Source organism: Protopterus annectens, chromosome 4.part1, assembly GCF_019279795.1.
Source record: "Protopterus annectens isolate FY-2018-M chromosome 4.part1, PAN1.0, whole genome shotgun sequence".
NCBI lineage: Eukaryota > Metazoa > Chordata > Ceratodontiformes > Protopteridae > Protopterus > Protopterus annectens.
In genome coordinates, this window is record NC_056734.1 from 128,225,187 (window position 1) to 128,249,300 (window position 24,114).

Consider the following 24,114-nt stretch of genomic DNA (forward strand, 5'->3'; position numbering starts at 1 on the left):
AGACACAATTAATGTAAGTAGGAGCACAGGCTGTCATATGTGGTGTAGCATGGATAACCTTACTTTTAGGTTAATTAATGCATGTAGGTGTCAGTTTGGGACAATTGTTCCTATCAGGAGGGTTACACTTCATTATTTGCATATGTGCATAGTGTTGTGCACTTATTTTAAATTTACAGGTTCTGAGTGTGTTCCAGGGGTTGTTTTCTCATGTTTTTTTTATTAAAACAAATGTCTTATAAAATGCTACATAGATTCAAATGTTGATGACAACTAACTATATAAAAGATCATTCTGCCAAACATTATTGGGTGCATATAACACAAAAGCTGGAAATAGACATTTAGAAAAACTGTCATATATAATAGGTGGAAACAATAACTTTTTATCATGATGGCTACAGTAAGCATATTATTTTGGAATGTGAATGGCTTCACAGGTATAGACAAGATACAAGTATTGAATTATATTAAGAAACGCATACTTCAAATAGTAATGCTACGGGAGACGCATTTGGAAAGAAGTAAGCATGAGAATTTGATAAAGAAGAGATTTCAGGATGTATATTCAGCAGACTATCAGGGACAAAGGAAAAGGGGTGCACTTATATTAATTGCTAGAGGAGCTCCACTAGTGATAGAACAGGAAAAATATAGTAATGGTAGATTTGTAAATGTAAGAGGCTACTGGCAATGGAGGAGGATTACACTGACATGTATTTATATTCCACCTAAAACTGATATTGTGGAGCTTAAAATTGAGGAGAAACAATTAGCTTTCATCAGGGAATATTATTTACTGGTGGGGATTAGAACTTGATATGCAATAGTGAGGATTTATTTGCGTAACCTAGAAGGGAGCAATCATAACAGAGGGTTGATTTCTGAAGTGATTTATGGAAATAGTTGGCATGAAAGATGCAAATTCAGTTATAGGAGAGAATTTGCATATTATTCCACAAGGTACAATAACTGGTTTAGACTGGACAGAAATGATATGTCACAGGAACATGCTCATTGAATTTAATGTTTCAACACACATCCAATAGCTATTTCAGATCATGTACCAATAACAATTAAGATAAAACTGCAGGGTAATGGAAGAAAAATGAGACACTGGCACTTCCCCACCTACTCATTCAAAAGATAGGAATTTAATGAATGGATAGTAGAAATTATATGGAGTTATTAGGGAAGATAAAAATTTATTCAGAGGTTATAGCTAGTAAGTGGGTTAAAATAACAGTGGGAATTTGAAATATGGTAAAATAAAAGAAAAAGATGTATAGTTAAGAAGTAACAAGAATTATTTATAGGGGTTGACAAAGGCTGACATATTGCAGAATAAGGGAAATCTCACAAAACAAGAAGACGTGCAACTGCAAAGTGCAAAAGAGAAAGCAAGTGAGTTTCTGGTTAATATGCATTAGTTTAGAAAGATTGCTGTTAACCAGCTCTTTTTTATTATAACTCCAGAACACAAAAAACTCTTAGCACAATGACTTAGGCAACAGAAACTAAAAAGAGTTGTTGCAAGACTTAGGGATCCTATAACAAGAAAAATAACCAGATAGCCTGTACAGGCTTTAGAGATATTTCAGAAACTTTATAAAAAATTGTATAAAGCAGAGGAATGTGGAAATCAAGAAAAAGCACAAATGCAAATATTTATGGAAGACATAAGTATGCCAAGGTTAGAGGTAGATGAAGCTCAACAATTAGTTAAAATAGGAGGAGATGAGATAAAAATGTTGGCATATATTCAATCTGCAGAAAGGACTCCATTAATAGATCATATTCCTGTGTAAGTTTGGTAGCTAGGAGGGAAGAAAGCAATAAAGATCTAGAATATTTTGTTTAACAGTATTTTTAAAGGAGGGGAAGAAAACTGCAGTGACTGTAATCCCTAAAGACAGTAAAGAACAATCAGAACCAGCTTCATATAGACCTATTTCAATTTTAAACCTTGACTGTATAGTGTTTCTGTCTATACTAACCAAACTAATGACAAAGGTTATGCCAAAATTGATTGATACATATGGATAAATATAGTTTAATGGAGGGGAGGTAAGCATTTGACATTAATAGAACAAAAATTATCCAGAGGGAAGCAGAATGTAAAAAATGCCATTGTTCTTGGTGAGTCTTGATGCAGAGAAAAAGAGTAAGCTTGGCCTTTATGAGATGGGTACTGAAAGCATTTGCATTCCATGATACAAATAATAAGTTTACTTAGGAGGATATATGAGGGGTCAGAGGCAAAAATTAAAGTGGAGGGTTCCACTCTGGTAAGTTGTGTCTGAATACAGGAACCAGGCAGCGGGGTCCTCTTTTGCTTTTGATATTTGCATTGTATTTAGAGCCATTTGCAAAGAAAATAAAGGACTCAGGAATTCAAGGATATAATTGGTATGGTAATCAATAAAATTTGACTTTACTTGCAGACAGTATTATTTTGTATCTGATAAAACCAGAAAAGGACATTTCAGTGTTGTTGAACATTTTAAGACAGTTTCAGTTTGTTTCAGGGTATAAAATTAATGAACACAAAACAGAGGCTAGAAATGTAAACTATCTACCCACAGATGAATTGGTTCAGCAATACCCATACTTATGGGGGCATGATAAAATGAAGTATTTAGGAGTATGGGTTAAAATGGATTCTGTTATGGCAACTAAAGATATGTGGGAAAGACTAAACAAAAGATAATACAAAAACTGAGAAACTGGAAGTTTTTGTTTATGGATATGGATAGCAAGATGCAAGCAGTGAAGATGCTTTTAGTCCATTTAGTTTTATAGACCAGTCAGCCATATTTTATCAACCAGAGGAGAAACCATGGACATTAATTAAGAAAGAGTTGAAGAATTTTATCTGTGAGAGAAAGAGGTTTAAGGTCAACTGGGATAAGTTGATCCTTCCAATAGAATAAGGTAGTTTAGGATTACCTGATTTGAACTAATATTTTAGAGTTACACAGTTAAGGCTCATATAAATAGCACAAGCAGAAAGGTATAATTCAGTGTGAAAGGGATGATAATAAAGCAGGGTGAAAATTCAAGAAATAAGGAGAGAGTAGTATTTTGGATGCAGATCTTTAAAGAGAATAAAAGCAGTGATACATAATATTAAATTGATAAAGTAGCATAAAGCATTCTAAGAACTAAGCCAACACAAGAATCGATAAAAGAGATTCTGCTGATAGGGAGGACTGCAATTAGGTGTACAGAGACTAGGCAAGAGGGGACTGGATTTTACTGGAGAAAATTGGCAAAGGCATCGAGATATCGGGAGCAAATACCATGAGAAGGAAAGGTAACAGAACAGGAAGAGTCCAAGAAGACATTTGGATTGCAGGGTAGCGATTGCCTTCCCTATCAGGGATTGATACCTGAGTATAGGAAAAGTGAAAGTGATCAGGGTATCCTAAGTATAAGACCTGCTTTAGTAGGGTGTTTAGTTGAATCTAGAACAGAAGCTGCTGTTAAAAAAAAAAGACACAATGCAGCACATAACATATTGCATGCTAACTATTGGAATCTATCAGAGTAGGTTAGAAAAGATTGGGAAGAGAAATTGGATAAGAAATTCACAAGGAACCAGTACGAGGACATGTGTATGGCACCTATATATGAAATAAAGTCTAGAAAATTTAGGATTTTTTTCTTGGAAGTGTTTGCATACGTATTATTTATATCCCTAGCAGGGTCCAAAGAATTTTTCTCAGGTAGATGACAAATGTTGGAGGCTTGATGGGGAAAAAGAGGTAACTGGGAACATATGTTTTGGTAGAATAATGAGTTGGCAGATTTTTAAAATTCCCTACAAAGTACTCTGTTAGAAAGACTGGGTGAACAAATGGGTGTAACTAAGGAAATTATTTTTTGAGCTGGGATGCAGAATCTAAATTGTCTAGATATAGTAATGGCCTTGTTAAGCTTAATTCTGGTGCTGTCAAAAAACAATTACTAGGAAATGGAGAGCAAAGTCTAAAACAACTATATTTGAAGTAGTTAATATTATAACAAAAATAAAAGAACTGCAAGTAGAATATTTAGAAAAAGATAGTAGCAAATTACATAGCAAAAAAAATGGAAATTGTGGGAATAATACTTGCATGATAATATTTTGGGAGAAGAGTGAGGTTTAAGGGAAGGCAGGAATTGAGCAATTTATGTAATGCTGGATTGATAATAATTGTATAAAAGAACACAGGTGATGTATAATGTTTGTTGTTTTCTTTTGTATAAATGTGTCCTTGCCTACAGTATGTCAAGTGATAATTCAAGAAATGTGTTAAAAACAATGTAAGTAAAGAAGTGTTTTCTATCTTGAGAAGCTGAACTAGTATATTAAAATATGATCCTTTAACAGAATCAGTGAAACATCTGACGCTCTATTTTGACAGAATTGCAGAGACTAAATATGGCATGTTGCTAATGAGATAAATCAGAGTGTTGCCTATCAGTTTTGGTATGCAAAACTGAGAAGAGCACGATTTCTGCAGCTGAGTTCAGGCAACTAAACTCCAGGCCACAGGTCCAATGTCTATCTCATGCCAACACTCGATGAACTAATTGACAGGCATTATCCTGACAGGTATATTTTGACAACGTAGAACTTAAGATGTACTGGCAGATGTCTCTCACAGATTGTGAAAAAGAGAACGTGTGTTCTACACAGAGCAGACTGCTTCAATACACAGTCTTCTTGTTTCAGTTTCATGGGCACCAATAAAGGCTTACCAACTGATGGGTTAAACTCGTGGCCATTGCAGGGCTACATACCTCGACACTGGACTGTCCTTCTCTAAAAGTAATGGCATTGCTGAACTCTCTGACCGCAGCCAAGGAAACAGAAATTTTCAACAAAGAAAATGCTTTATCAATCTCCCTTGTACCCAGTTTCTGAGCTGGTGAGAAAGGTATATTATACAAGGATGTGAGCAATGACATAAAAAAGAAAGAAAGCATGTACTTTGGCCCATGATTAAAAGATTTAATGGAATGAGTCTGCTTGAATGCACATGCAGAACACCTGATTTTATGAATCTTTTAAAAGGTAGAATAATTTTTGTAGTGCATCTTTTAATCAGAGCTGGTCAAAAGAAGTGTCCACAGTAGTTTTAAACAAAAGTATATGTGTCTTTGTTGAAACCATAAGTAAAATTCTGTTTACAGTAGGAAATAGAAAAAAATGTTTGTGTTTAAAAAGCAGGATAATAGGCAAAAGCAAAATGCAGCTTTTTACATCTTCTACAAGTATAGTTCAACCATATAGACATATTTCCAGCAGATGTTTAAAAGCAAATCATTACTTTCAGACACTTAATAGGCTTTAACCCACAAAGTTGTAGATAAGTTCCACTCAACAACTCCCTTCCCTGTTCAAGCTTCAGGAATAGCTTTCAAAATTCTTATTGCACAGACAGCAAAAAAAAAAAAAAAAAATACAAGCAACCCCTAGTGGCTGTTTAAATGGTGGCCCATCTCAGTCAGCTTTTTCACTCTAGTATGTAGAATAAATGAACCAGTTGAATGAGAAAGGATTTAATGGCCCACACGCAGCAGAGGCAAAATGTGCAAAAATAATGAATAAATAAATAAAACTGTTATGCACTAGAACTGCAAGGTGCAGCACTACTGCTACTACTTAAGACAGCGCATATTTCTTCATTGTTAGAATGCATCAATTGTCGTTGTATACACACATCAGTTTAGTTTTTTGCTTACTAGCCATTTTATGCTTGTAGACATCCATCAGCCATGTTTTTGGGTCAGAACTGACTCATATAGTGAGCCCTTGAGCAGCCACAACCATTTGTGGAGACTAATAAGTGTGGAATGGAAGTCAGTTTTGAATCCTTTCTTCCATTTCACATACACACCACAAGTATAGCTATGGAAAACATATAGTCACCACCTCACCTACTGCATGCCTTTTGAATGTAACCTTAACGTGTAGTACCCAGAGAAAAAACAGAAACACAGGGAGCACATGCAGATTACAAACAGAAGGGACACCAGCAAAAATAAGGCTGGGGAACATATTGCTGTAAGGGGGAAACACCGCCTGTTGTACCACTGTGCCACCTGCTGCAAACATACTGTGCTTTAACTATTATAACCATGTTCCACAACTCCAGCGAGCTCTGAATTTCTGATTCCACAGCCACAGTATTACGTTTGACAAGTTTTGTAGTAGCACACTGACAAAAAGTAAGTCCCACAGTCCTACTGTTTACAAGTCATCAATATCACATTTCATAAGTTCATATTCCATAGGCATACTTTTAGGTACAATTTATTGTCCAGTACTAACAGTTTTTTTACACACATAAGAAAGTAGTCAGTGACTTTGCAGCTCTTGTCTGTGTGCCTTTTCTAGAGCATTTAAAATAAAGCATCTCAGATGGTAAAAGTTCTTTTTTTGTTTACAATCAAAGCACCATGCTTAGGTGAATGCTTATTATTAGGCGTTGGTGTTTTCAAGTCTAAACATGTTTACTGCCAATTGAGTTCATATATGATTACTAGGCTACCAGCCCTATGGGGACATTTTAAGCTATCAGTGCTTCCCAAATGTATTTGGCAAATGTTGATACCCTAGGGTTATTTTGATGGGTATATTTAGAACCTTTTACGTATATTGTTAGACCCTAGGTGGTGGTGCTGTGGTAGAGTTGTCGCCTCACAGTAAGATGCTGTCTGGTTCGATTCTCAGCTAGAGCATCTTCTGTGTGGAGACGTGCATGAATGGGCGTACCTTCGTTGAAGGTTGTGCATCAGGGCTGGTAACTCGGCACGTAAAAATCAACTACCATTCATTAGCAGACCAGAGTTCCGCTGTGGCAACCCCCTAACCGGGAAAAGCTGAAAGACAAACAACATTACTTATATTGCTCATGTGAGGTTTTAGTCATTGTTCTAAAAAATGTATTGCATCAGCCATTTGTGACCTTATTGGTCTGTCCATACTGAATTACCTATTGTAGAATTTAAGGGATTATGCTTCAGGTATAGCTTCACCCCTTGCCAATATTTCTCATTTCAGTTCTCCAAAATCCTTGGCATCTGCATCGTTCAAGTCCATATAAACCTTCTGCAAGACAACAGTCAAGTCTGAGGACAGAACTCTAGCCCACTCAGCTTGGGTCCACTGCTGTTGAGCTGTGTACTCTTTGAAAGCCACTAGGTAAGACTCTATATTATCTTTTTTTTTTTTTTTTAATTTCTTTAGAGGCTCACGTGCTTGGGACATCCAGAAAAGTGCATCACAGTTTTTTTTCTTAATTTCTTTAGAGAGTCACATGTGTTTGGGACATCCAGAAAAGTGCATAACTTCTTTATAACTGTAGCAACTACCTGTTGCTGCATGATAAAAAGATGTTGATCAGTTGCTGCAATTGTCTGCACTCAGTCTCCCAGTAGTTTTTTCCATTTTGTCTTGGTACAGCAGTTAAGTATACAGGAATTCAACTTTACAGGGAAATACAAAATCAGAACAGAAGTTGCACTTCTTTGATGTAACCCTTCATATTCCCTTGTGGATCTTTCCATATTAAATCTGTGGGTCTATATCACTTTATCAAATGGCTGTTCAGTGAATAGCCATTCATCAAATCCCTATTTATTGAAGCCACTCTTCATCGAATGGTGAATTTTAACTGATGGAAATCAGTGGTTGGTCATCCCAAGCCACCATAAAAAAAAAAAAAAAAACATAAAATTTAACATACAAAGGTGGTGGGCTATGCTCTCCACACCCCTGATGTGGGGGACTGCACCCCACACCCCCCAACTAAATACACCAACTCTGATATTGCACTACATAGGGGAAAAGGGCAAATACCAGATGGTGGCCAACCAATGATTTGCCCTAGTTAAAATTCTCTGTTTAATGAAAAGCTGCTTTGATAAATAAGGCTTCGCCGTTTGGTAAAGTGATATAGGCCCTAAATACTCATATGGCACAGGGTTTTCACAGTTCCAACATGTAACCCTTTTTATTGACATATTTTTTTCTGACTGAGAAAAAAAAAGGAAAATCAGGTAGAGCTCCATTTATCTTCACAAAATACAGTTTGTGTAAAACTGTTTTCCCTGCCCATTGCATGCCACCAGTGGAGTATTTAATAGCACTGAGAGTTGCATCCTAGTCTCTGAAACAGCTCTCACAGACGATATAATACGATTATGTACACTTGGCAAAAGAAACAAATGATTCCTTATAGCACATTTGGTACAAAAAGTCCAGTTTTAACATAACATCTCATCCTTGTAGAAGTAATTTACAGTTTTATAGCAAATCAGTACTTAGAGTCACCTAATAAGTTTTAATGCACACAGCTATGTATGGATAGTTCAACAGATTTCTTCCCCTTTCTGGCTTCATGTATATCTTCCAAACTTTATTGTGCTAGGGCAGCTTCTAGCTTGTTTCCTCCCTTCAGAGTTAGCTTTCCTTGAGAGAACTTGACATAGTCCTTTCTCAACCCAAGACTCAGGAAAATAATAATCTAGCATCTCCTTCTTGTCTATCCATTATATTTCCCAAAAGACACCTATTACTTGTTGAAATTTATTTGTCTGCTGTGCTGGCTTTAAAGGTATAATGTTCTGTAGGTTCAGAGGTCTTAGCTGCCAAGTTATACTATAAAAAACATACACATATGTATAATAGACACTTATATAGATAGAGATATCCATATCTATCTATGTATCTATGTATCTATGTATCTATCTATCTATCTATCTATCTATCTATCTATCTGTCTATCTATGGGTCTATGTTAAAACATTGAAAGTGCACTTCATCGAACTGTACTTTCACAAATCCACTTTAGCGAAAGTACATAACATCGAGCATGCACTTTCGCTAAAGTAAACAAAACAAAATTAAAAAATACCCACAAAAAAATTTAAACATTACTATGCAGGGGGGCTGCACCCCCCACACCCCCCTACTTTAATATTCTAACTCCGAGATCGCACTACTTCCCCACTGTACCGCAATCTCCACAAAAGATGTGGTAGTTGTACATCAACAGAATATGTTGATGTACAACTAACAAAACATGCAAACTGCATGTTTTTTTCATTTTTTATTTTGTTTTAGAAAAAGTGCATATGCACTTTCGCTAAAGTCAGTTCGTCAAAGTGCAGTGCGATTAACTGTACTTTCAAAGTTCTGACAAGGACCCATATATATATATATATATATATATATATTTATATATATATATATATATATATATATATATATATATATATATGTTATATCATTTATTGATGCATGCATTTCATTGCATGATGAAATGCTAGTGTTTTTCATTGATGGTACAATTGGTCAAATTATATAATGGTCAAAGTTCATTAGACTGACCATTACATAACTCAAGGGGTGAAGCACCCTACATAAAAGTTGTTTTTTTGTTTTACTCTCAGAAATTGCAAATGTAATGCATTGGATTACATTTGTGATAACTTTTTTTGATGAGAAACAACCACAGGTGGCAAGACAAATCCAAGGAACAAAATATAATCCACTGAGGCAAGTTATAATCCACTGAGACAAGTTTTAATTCCTAAAAAACAAGTTGTGTAAGCGCTTTCGTCTTGCTTCTATGAGGAAGACTTCATCAGACAAACAGAACTAATGTAAAATGCAGCTATTTAAAGTGTAGCTGTTTGAAATGTCACATGCTAAACATCAATTAGCTTCTAAAAGCAAAAGTACAGATATTTAAAAAACATTTCAGTATAAATACAAATACTAAATAAATAAGCTTGAATAAATAAGCAAGCATGAATAAAACTGATCAAGAATAAACATGCACACTGAGGATGACCTGATTTTTAAGACAATGATATAAAAACATTGTTTAAAAACTGTACTAAATAATTAATGTGCAAAATGAGCAATTCATTTAAAAGAGCAATTCATTTAAAAGAACTAACCACTAGTAAAATCATATATCCCCTATTACCCAGCCTGTCAGTTAACTAATATAATACAAAAAAATAAAAAATACAGAGAATGTAAGTATTTCTACTAAGGTTCAGTGATGTAAACAAACAACCAATGTACAGAAGAAATGTTCAATTACCTCTGCAGACTCTTCAGTTTTATAACACAAGACAAAGAACATAAATAATTTAGCCCTGGTACATTATAGGCATTCAATTTTATTTGCCATAATAATTCGCACAGTTCTAGCTTAAGGGTTAGGGGTCCCCCCAGGATCTTGTTCAATCTGATTAAATTACCCTAAACTTGAAACCATGTTGAGGGTGCTCGTGCACATGCTTAGCCAGTGCATTCTCCAATTTTAACTTCCTGATGCTGTAAATATGTTCATAGACCCTGTCCTTACATCTACGATCAGTCTTACCGATGTAGGAACAAGGGCAGAGGTTACAGGTTGCTAAATAGACCACTGCCTTGGTGGCACAATTAAATCTTTTATTTATGTAGTATTTTCTCCCTCTAATGGAGAAGGTATTACCCACCTCCATAAATCTACACTGGGAGCAACTCTCACATTTATACATGTCTGGGGTTCTGGCAACTGGAATCCTACCCCTCTCCAACAAACTTTTAAGGTTCTACCTACTTCTATAGACAATTCTGGGTCTGGGTTTGAGGATAGAAGTCAAATTTGTATCAGAACTTAGTAAAGTCCAATTTTTATATAAAATTTGTCGTACTAACTGAGCATCGATACTGAATGATGTGATAAAAGTCACCTTGAGTGGGTTTGATTTATACGACTGGCTCTGCTCAACTAAAGATGTCAAAGTGTTGGGGGCTGCATGCCTTGTTGAAAGTATTGGACTAAATACTCCATTATTTTCTTGTATTGGACCTCAAATATCATCTCTTCTAAAAGTTGGCTAGGGTACCCCCATTTCAGAAACATTCCCCTCAAGGTTTGACATTCCACAAAAAATTCATCATCATCAGAAAGCATGCGGGCCACCGTCACCAAGTGGCCCTTAACAACAGATTTCTTTTGTTGATATGGGTGACTACTGATATAATGAAGAAAGGAATTGGAGTAGGTCAATTTTCTGTGAATCTTAGCTTTGAACACTTGGTTCCCTCTGTCTTTATATAAATCTACATCCAAATATGCTATGTTCTCTGTACTTGAACTATATGTAAAGGACAAAAAATTTGTAGAGGCATTTAAATAATCAATAAACTTGGGAATATCTTCGATAGTGCCATCAAACATAATGAACACATCATCCAAATATCTGGTATAGTAGCAGATGTTGGCAATAAACTCATTGTTGTTAAAGACGAAGTGTTGCTGCCAATGGGCCATCACAAGGTAGGCAAAGCTAGCCCCACATGGAGAGCCCATTGCAACACCCGTCTTTTGTAAATAATATCCCCCTTCAAACATGAAATAATTGCTTGTCAAAATTAAATCCAAAAATTCCTTTACTAGCTCAATTTCTCATACTGAACTGCCCTTATCCATCATGATATTGGAAACCCATTCAATTCCTGTATCCACGGGTATGACAGTATAAAGGTCCTTCACGTCAATGGTCAGGAAAACAATGCAATCTCTGTATTTGAGGCCATTGATGTTACTTAGAAAGGACCAAGAGTCTTTGCAAGTATGCTCCACGCATTCAACCAATTTCTTCAAAACTGTGTCAACATACTTAGCAATGGGATAAGTGATGGAATTTCTTCCGTTCACATAGGCCAGAGAGGTGGATCCTCTAAGCTCTTGTGACCCTTTGGGATTCCAAAAATTATAGGCGTCAGTGGGGCCAAGCATGACAAATAATTATACAGGTCCAATGAAATCCTAGACTCTATGGACAAATCATTCAAACAAACCTTCACTTTCTGTTGTGATTTGTTCATTTCATTCAATGAGGCTGGTGTATAATTGTCAGTATTCAATAATCTCAGCATACAATCTCTATAATCAAATTCATCAAAAAACACAAGGTCACCTCCTTTATCTAGTTTAACTATTTTAACATTCTGAAAATGCAAGGAATTCAGCCTATCCCAGTCTAACTCATTAAAATTCAAAGTTTTGCTGGAAGAAACAGATCTACTACTATCTAAAATATCACGTAAATCTAATTCATATACACGTTCAAAAGTCAACAAGGCTGGAGGCAAAGGTGGGTTAAATACACTGGGTAGTCTGTATTCTCTATCTACTATGGGTTATTTCTTAAACATACTCTCCAAGTTTAGTTTACGTTTGAAGAGTTTTAAATCAAGGACTGTCCTTGCTAGATTAGCTCTCTAGTCGGAGACAAAAGTTAAACCTTTGGCAAGAAAGTTGGCCAAAGGTGTGTCCACAGCTATGCTTGAAAAATAAGTTGAAACAACAAACTGCTACAAGATGTTGCAATATATTACTACATATCTAGACAATCCTATACAGTTAAAACATTACAGACAATAATAGTCACTCTCACCATACATGATGTAGACAGTGTCCAAAAAAGTAGTACATAGGTAGTGCATTGTGTGACATTGACTGTAATAGTACAAGCAGAACAGAATGTTAGTTTCAGTTAGGAAAATAGCAGGCAGAAAGCTAATGATGCAGAAAAACAGTGAGAGAGAGTTAAGAAGAATAGAAGCAATAAAGCCTGAGCAGTAGCTTAAGGATATGGTATAGAAGCAGAGAAGGAGTTAGAAGAGCCTTAGGATCTTGCAGTCTGTGAAGGATTGAAATGTAAATAAGGATTATGTAAAATAAAATACTGCTTAGTCGAGAAAGAGATGGCATACAATAAAATATAGCAGTGATAAAACTAAGTATCCCACAGTGCTCGCTGAATACTTGGTGTCAGGGATGAACCGGAGAAATAAAGTACATGCATGTGCTGCACATCCGTTTAGAGCTCACTCATACCCACAATTCCCAAAGGGATGACGAGCTCACTGATACCCACAATTCCCAAAGGGATGATGAGCTCACTCATACCCACAATTCCCAAAGGGATGACGAGCTCACTCATACCCACAATTCCCAAAGGGATGATGAGCTCACTGATACCCACAATTCCCAAAGGGATGACGAGCTCACTGATACCCACAATTCCCAAAGGGATGACGTTTTATTATTTTGACAGACTAAGAGCTTGTTTGCAGCACAGGGTGGATATTTTTGGTCTGGACTCTGTTAATGACGTGCCATGAAGTCCTATTATCAGCTGGATGGTGTTGATGGACCGTTCTTCTTGAAGGTAAGACTGTAGCAACTTTCCTTTACTGTAACTGATAATCTAGGCAGAGTCCCCAGTGTATACTGCAGCTTATGTGGAGTGTATCACTTTTACTCATATGCGTCGTAAAAGATTAATCACTATGGAAACATTCCATAAGGTAGCCAGGCACGATATAGATTGCACCTATATAGCTATCTATACCTTGCTGGGTGTTAAAGGAATGGTGTTTTTAAACCAGGAAGGAGTTCATCTGTATTACCTCCTGTCTCTTGAGAAGCTAATGGTGTTACACTGCATGGGGTATAATGATTATACTCCAAAATCAGGTAAAAAGATAAACTTGTTAAGCACATCCTTAACAAATTACCCAGCCTTAGCAGTGCTTATTGGTGCTTCTCAAAACCCTGTGAAGCACTCTTAGACACCATTAGGATTAGGTCTAATTCTAGGGCTGAACAGCTGACAGTGCAGACTGGCAAAAAACACTGGCAGGAAGAAAACAGCTTTTAAAAGCTGTTAGAACTTTAGTATGCCACATGTATACATAATAAGTGAGAAAGAATGAAGTGTCTAACAGCTTTTAAACCCATATTTCTACACAGGGTACTTCATTTCTGCCTGCTGCCTTTTTGAGAGCACTTTGTGGTTTACCAGCTTAGTTTTCAAAGCTTTTGAAAGCCAGTAAAACACATTGCTTTCTCCTAAACTTTTCTTTCTTTTTTTCTGTAACTTGTACTGGAGTATATACAACTCCATGCACTAATCTTCAGTCATCAGCCTGTGTTATGTATTCTTGATATAGATGTCAAGATTCTTTTTCAGCTTGAGTCTCAAGGTGAATTTCTTGGCATCTGTGTCTCAATATGATCAGACACCCACTCATAATCCTCTATGTAGTACATGGAGACCCATGATTACACTCAGGGAAAAGACAAGCTTGTTACGTTCCTCTCATAACTATTAAGGTGTACTCTCCACTTTCACATCAGAGCATAAACAGTGGTCAACCATCACCACAAAACAATGGCAGGTACCACAAAGAGCTTTAAAACATATTCCTACACTCCATTCAGCCTTTGTTGGTTGAATGAAGTGTTTGAATATGTTCTAAAGGTCTTTTTTGCTCCTTGATGATGTTCTGTGATGGACAGTCTCTGTGTGACAGCAGTAAATGTTTTACAGCTTTCAAAAGACTTTCTGATCTTAACCCTTCTTTTATGTATTCTTGATTTAGATATGAAGATTCACCTCTTGAACTTCACTCTGCAGGTGACTTTCTTGACTATTATAGCTTGAACAAATACCAAGGTGAATATTACTGGAGGTCAGATAATAATTCTCTATATCATGAAAGTGTTTTATGAAAAGTTTAGGAGTGTCCATGACATTCACATTTGACATATGAATGATATTCTTAGATTGTATTCTACTACAAGTGTGTTTGTGTTACAACACATGGATAATGGCATATATCCATTATCTCCAGTGGATTGATAGGGTATAACTGTGTTCAGTGCAGTTGTGCACTGATAAAGAGTATGTTTGGCATCCTGAAGTTTCAAGGGATGACATAGAGCAAAAAAAAAAAAAAAACACGAATATGTCTAAAACACCTTAGCATGTGTCACCATCACAACAAGTAGATGCAACAAAGGTTGGCAGCATGACTGACACAGAACAGGAAATACCAAGAGAAAGCACCACCAGCAGCACAGGTAATGTGATGGGCTCTGCTTAGTCACTTGTTTGCAGATAAGCACTAATTAATTGGAGGACATTTTCACAGTGCAATATGTGTGTGTGATATGCATGTACTCTACTCTGTGTGACAGTAGTGACACTGACGTGCTTGCACACAAAGCAACAGCATTGATGATAATCTGTCCTTAGAGATCATGAGATCAAATTATGTGGGGCCTTGTACTACTGGTACAACTGCTAGTTATTCTCCCACATGGACAGCACCTTGGACATGCATACACTCCTTATGGTGAATAGTAATGGATGCCCTAGCATGAACCAGAGCCTCCTCCACAGAGTATGACCTGGAATGATTATGTTGTGTAGAATGATGTCACTGTATACATTTGGGTCGGTTGTTTAATACAATAATATAGTTTTTGTTTGGTAACTTCTGCATTAACTTTGTCTTTGTAAATTTTTATAAATTTTTCCACTAGTCGGTTACTTCTTTTAACTTTGTATGGTAGCTTTTTGTTGATTATATGAAATTTAGATCAGTGCCTATTTTCTATTTTTAATCGGCCTTTTGCATAGTTGTGAACCAAAATGCTTTGAATGAGGGACGTAGTTCTTACTTCTTCGGCAAGTAATACATAATAGGCAGAAATTAGGTGTTAGAGCTGAAGGAATGTGGAACTATGTGGATTAAAAGTGTTGCTAATACTTTTTCAGTGTTTTCAGTGTTCATTTATTTGTAGTTAGAGGTCAAAGCGTAGTGTGATTTTATAATGAATTGTTTTACTTTTTCCAGACTTCTTCTTATGCACAATGATTTATCTTTCTCTCTTTCTTCCTTCTTCTCTTCAGCTCTTTCATTCCTTTCTTGTTTTCTCCAATATTTTAATTTTTCAGACCTTTATGATGCACTATATAATAGTTTAGTGACAATAATGGAATAATATGGTACTGCTTGTAGCATAGTGTTGTATTCCTTCAGTGGGTTATTATTTCATGCTTTCTTCTCCATAGTAATTCTTTATACAATGCTATTCCTTGTGTTATATTTCATGGATTTGCCTATTAAGTTAAATTGTGCAACTTTTTATCACAGAATTAGATTCAAAGAAACTTTATTGTCATTTAAGAAACATAAGTGTTATCTAAGTGAAATTTCGAGTGTCAGCTCTTTTACGGGAGAAAACAAACACAAAAAGACAGACATGATAGGTATTAAAGAATAAACAATAACTATAGTACAAAACTAAATATCGAAGTAGCTATCGCACATGCTTGTACACTATTTATATACACTGGACAACAGTGACTACTAGATAATTAACACATGAAAAGTACACTATACACAGAGGTTAGATTGGATGATATTGCACGTAAGGAAGTGACTGGAATTGCACTTAAATGAGAATAAATTAATCTTAGTATGCAATAAATAAATAGAATTACTGTATGGAAAAAAACAGAAAAAGAATGAGAGCATAACAATCTAATATAGTTTTGGTACATCTAGATTCATGTCTGCATTAATGAGTCTTATTGCAGTTGGATAAAAACTGTTCATGAATCTGAAGGTCCTGCAGCAGATACTTTGTAACCTTCTTCCAGAAGCAAGTTTAGTGAACCAACCATAAGCTGGATGAGAAGTGTCACTCAGTATTTTGTGGGACCTCTTTTTACATCTCATTCAAAGAGCTCCTGTAAGGTAGGAAGACTGGTGCCCACGATATTTTCTGCTGTTCTTATTATTCTTTGCAGCTTCTTCCTTTTGGCCATTGTACTGTTACTCAACCATACAGTGCAGTTACTGGTGATAATGCTCTCAATGGCTCCTCTATAGAAGGTAATTACAGCATTCGTAGAGAGCTTTGCTTTTCTCAGTCTTCTTAGGAAGTGTAGTTGCTGGTGGGCTTTTTTAATTAGCTGGTCTGCATTTGTATTCCAAGAAAGAGCCTCTGATATATGTACTCCCAGGAACTTTGTAGGCTGGACTCTCTCCACTTCTTCACCATTGATCTTGAGGGGCAGGTGCATGGCAGAGCTATTTCTGAAGTGAATAATAATTTATTTTGTTTTACTGCCATTCAGGTTCAAATTGTTGTTACTGTGCTATTCAATTATGGAGTTGACCTCATTCCTATACCCACTCTCATCATCACCACTTATGAGTCCTACCATTAAGGTGTCATCTGCAAATTTGATGATGTCATTGTTGCTAGCTTTCGCAGAGCAGTTGCGTGTAAGGATTCTGAACAGTAGAGGACTCAACACACAGCCTTGGGGTGCTATGGTGTTGATTAATACTCCCTGAAGTGTTGTTACCAGCACAGCACATTAGCCTTGTCTAGTGACATTATCTGTCTCATACATAGTCAATTCATTTCAATCAAGTCTGGCCGCCACTCTCTATGTAAATGACTAATTCGTTTCCATCCAATGCCCTGCATATTCTTCTCTTTGAGGCCTGATCAAAAACACTCTGTTAAGGTACTTGCCTCCATTTCCATTGGCAAAGCATTTAATGGCCATGCACTCTCCTCTTTTAATGAAATAATACTTTTTTAAGTTACGTTTATCTTCTTTTACCCTGCCATTCCTCTTGAACACCACTGGACTCACTTGCCCTGACAGTGCGGTGTATCAGTACCATTGTCTCCCTACTTTCTCCCCTTTAAACATGTTCTTAAGATGCACTTAAAATATTCCATGAAATTTTAGCTTTTATTTTATAAACTCTCTGTTATATGCTGTCAGTGACTGTAGGGAGCTGTGTTGTCTCTGACAAGTGGATCACTGTTCAAATAGTTGTAGTCATCTATGTGCTCAAATTCTGAGCATTGCATTTTCCCACTTCAGTTGTATTGCCAATCCTTTGATTGTTGCATTGTAGCATGATAATTCTTCATCAGATCATGATTCCTAACCATGCCTATTTGCATGTATTCTCTGTGTTCTGCATAAGAGTAAAAGACTACTGTCTGTATAGATGTTACTCTTTCAGTAAACAAACCCGCCAAAAAGTAGCTTATCATCAAAAAGATGTGGTCAGCTACATGTAACAAAAGCAGAAGGGAAAAGTTCCACAACACTATGCACATGTTTTATAGCGGCTACTGAAATCAGCAAGACTAAGGACTGCCTATGTAACATTTGGGCAGTACCGTACTAGAAACTCTACGGATAACTATAATAATGTGTGTGGGATGCCATGCAGGCAGAGACAAATTCCTTTGTTTCAAATCATGGAAGAGGTTAAGCTTTAAAAAAAAGAGGGTGACACTTCCTTTCTTTAATTGTAAGGCAAGTAAATTAAAGGTTTATAAAGTACGGGCTAATACTTTATAACTTAACCGTACGAGAATTATATTGTAAGGAGAAAAGATACCTCAGAATTGAGTTAATCTGCAAAAGAATGTAGACTTTAATTGTACGATTCCAACATGGTGTGCTGAGGAAAGAAATATATTCTTGTTCTTACTATACAGGGGATTTTTTGAGCACCTGCTGGGGAAAAATTGTCTTTTCTATGGAGGGACACTAAGCATAAAAAGCTGGTTAAGAAAAAATAAATAAATGTAAGGCATGTTAATGGTTTAAAACACTGGTATGTAGGAATGGATATAACAAGTTTGTGAAGCAGCAACCCCATGATATCAGTAATAGTAAGAGCGGCTATGAGGAACACATAGAAAATGACATACCTAATAAAACATTTTTTTTAATATGTGAATAGTCAAAAGAACTGCATAGATCCTGTAGATCCTACTGTAAAAGTGGAGTGGCTGTTAGTGATCCTGTTAATTTGGTTCATCAGTTTAACTCTGACTTTGCAAGCTTAGTCATCTCTGTGAATCCTGCTATTATGAAATGGCATTTAGGGTCACTATTACAGATTGTCTAGCTGACATGACTACATCCTTTCTCAAGAAAAAAATGATCTAGCTGTGGTGTGAGGCTTGATAAAATACTTGGAAAGTTAATAAATGTTTTTCAGGACTATCTGGTATAGCCACTAAAGATTTCTTTTAACTCCCTAGTACAAAAGTGTGTTGTTCTATCAACATAGAGGGTAGCCAACATTGTTCTAACACATCGGGGGTGGTGGTTGTGGGGATATTACCATGAAATACAGATCAATCACCCTGACTTCAATTTTCTGTAAATGTTTTAAGAGATATTTGCTTACTCTATTAAAGACCAATAAACAGCATTGTAAGACCACTGATATAATGCAACATTTTCTCAAAAGGGCTTTCCATCCTGTCGCACCAGCCTCAGTTTCATGAGCGTGTGAAGATAGCCTTGGATATGGGTCCTGGCATTACTGTTGTATGCTTTGCCTTAACGGGTTATCTCTGAGTGCAGCCCTATTCACTCTGGCGTACGTCAGGATCTGCTCTTGATCCTGTTTTGTTTAACATTATTTTTATAGTTTTCCAACTTTCTTCCAAGCACTGGATTGTAAAGTATGCAGATGATATTATAATAGAGGCAGTTGTACCTTATGAGGATGATTTTTTTTTTGTCAGTTAACAATTAATCTCCATCTCTCAGTGACTTAAAGAAAAAGGTTTATATTTGATTAATAACAAATGCAAAGACGCACACTTTTTCTCAACGTGCATTACCAATTCCATTTTTCGGATACTTAATCAGCTGGAAGTGGTTGACTGTGTAAAAGACTTTAGTATAATTTTAAGTAAGAACATGTGCTTCAGCATTAACACAGATTCTGCAAAAACTAAAGCAGTGAAGTTGTTGGGTGTTTTGTACAAATACATGAGCACTGGATCACATAATGTTCTTGTTATTTTGTTTACTTTAAATATTAAATCTGAAATAGAGTACATCTCCTCCTTTTTTGGTATTGTTAAGGGAATTTACTTCCCTGGAATGTGTTCAGAGAATTTAACTAAAGGAATCCTTGTATATACGGGTATGTTCTATCATAATATATATTTCCCTTTTTCTATATCACGTTGGCATATAAGAGGTAAGTTACTTTTAATTCATAGAGCTCAAAGAAATGATGAATTAAGGTTGTTAGTGAGAATTGAAGGTGTTAACAGCACAAAAACTTTTGTGCTTCACACTCCAAGGAATGTGATTGTATTTTCACTTGTGTGTTCCTTCCAATGAAGAATATAATAAATTTGTGGTGTGCTTTACATTTTATGTTAAGATCTCCTATCTACAGTCCAATTAGCTAGGTTCAATAAACAAACTATGTGCTAGTTGGTGGGTCAGGAGATGGAAGGAAAGGCAAATTAAGCTGCTATGCGACACCACTTTTTCTTAAGGGAATGGCAGTTTTTTTTTTTTTTTTTTTTTTTATGAACTGACTGCTGGCTTCTCTGAAAATCCAAGAGCTCAGCACCAGGAAAGTGTCATCTATAATGTAAGCACTTTCATATACCTTACAGAAGGAGGAAAAAAGTATGCAAACACATTCTGTATTCACATAACAGCATGGCTTGAATCATATTGTAGCTAGAGCATGTCAAAACAGAAGTAACTCCACTAAGCACAATAACCATTGGTGATATTTTCCAGTGGGCTCAACATGTACACATACGTGCGCGCGCACACACACACACACACACACATATATATATATATATATATATATATATATATATATATATATATATATATATATGGGTCTATATTAAATCATCGAAAGCGAAAGATGATTTATCGACCCCATGTAAGCAAAAGCTTATAAACTTAAATGTTTAGAACAGCGATTTTTTTTCCAAGGGAAAAAAAAATCGCTGCTCCAAAAAAAAAAACTTATAACATAAAGTGGGGGCTTCTCCCCCCAACCCCCCCGACGTGGGGGGCTGTGCCCCCCACCCAACTACTTAAATATACCAACTCCGAGATCGCACTACAGTGACGAAAACAGCAAAGTAACGGATGCAGCCAAGCGATTTCTTTCCCAGGGAAAGAATTTACTTATATGCCGCTTCGTCATTTTGCCTTTTCGTCTTTTCAAGTTCGACCAAGACGCTTTCGAAAGAATGCATCTTTGGTCATCTAATAGGAACCCTATATACATATATATATATATATATATATATATATATATATATATATATATATATATATATAATTTATTTATTTATTTATTTATTGCCATTTGTTAACTGGGTTTGTCCAACTGGGCTTGTGGCCCATTTTCAGTGGAGACCCGAGGAGAAAAGCTCCAGTAATACATTTTAAAACAAGTACAATTTTAAACAATATTGATATAATAGCAGTTATAGCAAAACGATTCACATATGTTGGGATACATACATAAAGTTAAAGTTGCATTAAAAAGAAGCTAAGTAACAATTTTACATTGATATAGTTCAATAGGTCAACAATGAGCATTTTTTGTATAAAATTGTGCAAATGCATATAAAGTTTATCATATATGACAGACATTTTATAAACATATTTTGTATATATATATATATATATATATATATATATATATAGTTATTGTTGTCATGATACACACATACATAGGAACATAAATATCTTTGTGTGCATGTTGTCTGATATATCCTGTATCATCATCATCAACAACAACTCCTCTTTCTCCCATTTTCTACATGGGATTGGGGTGTCATGTCAACTGTTGCCATCTATCTCTATTCAGTGCAGCTTTCCTGCCTTCTTCAACACTCTTGCCTGACTGTTGGAGGTCTTCTCTCACACAGTCCATCCACCTCTTTACTAGGCACCCTCCATTCCTCAAGCCTTCTTCGTGTCTGTCCCAAATCTTCTTCACCTGATTGTCTTCTGCTTTTCTGCACATGTGCCTGAATCACTGTAATCTGTTCCCTTTGACCATTTCTGCAGCTGGAGATACTTTGGCGCTTATGTCCACATTTCTTCCATCCCACAGTATTCATCCTACTACCCATCAGAGGCACTTCATCTCCATCACCTCTAGCTTCCTTAACTGCTCTGTCTTTACTGCCAAGGTTTCTGTACCATACAGTAGTACTGGATGCATCATTATATTGTACACCTTACTTTTCAGCTTCTTTGGCATTCTTCTGTCATACACTACACCTGACACTCTGTACCAGTTGGCTGAAGCCCCTCTGATTCTAGTTCTCCTCATTCAGACTTTCCTTCTCCTCACTCACCCCTTCCAGATACTTGAAGTTGTTTACCTTTTTCACTATTTCCCCTTCTATTTCAATTCTCAGCTTCTTCTGATCACCCCCATTTGTTGCCATTACAACTGTCTTATCTGTACTCAGTTTCATCCCATGTGCCTTCAGTTTTGCATTCTATTCCCCTAGCTTTTGCTAAAGTTCTAGCTCAGAATCCAAACTGCTCATCTCCTATCTTACTTTCTACTTCATGCAATGTGACAGGAGTTTGATATCTCTGTACTGCCCAAAGTTGTAAACGTCCCCTTTGTTCTTGAAAACTGGCATTAGTATGTTTATTTTCCAGTCATCTGGGATACACCTTTCTCTCCATACTGCTATGGGTTCCCTCGGGAGCTATTTATCCCCTATCTCAACCACTATATTTTATTAGATCTGCTGTGACTTCCTCTGAGCCTACTGCTTTCTCTGACTTCATTTCCATAGTGCTGTACTTATTTCGTCTATAGTGGGTTCCTTATTTTCTTTCATTGTAAGCTGTGTCTGGAACAGTACAGCTTCTGTGAGGTTTTCTTCATTCAGAAGCTGCTGGAAGTACTCCTTCCATCTGCCTTTGATGTCCTGTGGACTGGTGAGCAGGCTGTTGTGGCATCCCTTATGAAGGGTGTCTGACTATCTTCTTTATCTTACTCACTTTACAGAAGCTGGTAGAATGCCTCTGATGCCTTGTGTTTTGCTATTGTGACTCCTTTCTTAGCCTCTTTGTTAGCCAGCCAGTATTCCTTCCTTGCCTAGTCTGTCTTTTCTATCTCCCACTTTCTCCTGGTTTCCTTTTTTTTCTGATGACTTCCAGGACTTCTGCATTCCACCACCATATTTCCTTATATACCTTATTTCCATACTTGGCTCAGCCACATATCTGTTCTGCAGTCCTCACATATGCTATTTTAAGGTGCTGCCATTCTTCTCCATCTCCACCTATTTCTTCTTCTTCCTGAGGTGTTAGTGCCCTGAGTACTTCCTTTAACTGTTGTGTTTTCTCTCCAGTCAACTTCCAGGTCTTTAGCCTGGTCTCTGTTGACCTACAAGCCTTCTCTGACCGCTGCTTGCAGCTGATTATGGCAACCTGTGGCTTATGCTGTGGGCCAGCTGTTTAACTGGGGATGACTTTGCAGTCACTGATTCTACCCCTGTGCCCTGTCCTTACTAGGAGGAAATCTACTTGAGTTGCACGTTGGCCGCTCTTGTATGTGATCTTGTGACTGTCTATCTTTCTAAACTATGTGATGGCCATCATCAAGCCATTTGCCAGCAGAAGTCTAGAATGATCTCCCCTTCTTTATTGCTGTTGCCCCACCCATGTGGACCGAGGCAGTCCTCATATCCAGTTCTGTCTGTCCTGATATGTGCATTCAAGTCACCCATTCTCAACACTAATTTATGTTGTCCTGCTTTACCTCCTACATCCTGCAGCTGCTGTCTGAATGCACTCCCTGCTGTGAGGCATAGACTGCTATTATGATTACTGCCCTATCATAAGGCTGGAGTCTGATTGCCATGAGTCTGTCACTAATTCTGATGACATCCCTTCTTGTCTTCTTTAGCCTCTCTCTCACCATAATTCCCCACACCATATAACCTGTCCTTCTCCTGATTAGTAGACTGTAGATCCCACGTCAAGTGGCTTTGCTGCACTTCCCTTCCATCTTGTCTCCTGGATATATAGGATGTCCAGCCTACTCCTTGCCATCATGTCATCCACTTCCAAACTCCATCCTCTCAGTGAACCTACATTTAATACAGCAATTCTTAGTTCATGTTTGTCAGATTGATTGGTTTTATTTGCAGCTTTCACTCAACAGAGCTATCACAGTTAATCCAAGCAGGGAAACTGGATATTGGCCTGCCAGTAGCTTACTGACATGGGGCTGCTAGGATTTATGGCTGCACACACTGGCCAGTAGGGGCACATAAACTCCTTACTTGATTAGCATAGGTCCATGGTGTAGGTTGGAGTAGGCCAGGTCTTCAGCTAACATATCATTGCAAATACCCATGCCCATATGGTGACATTAGTCAACATG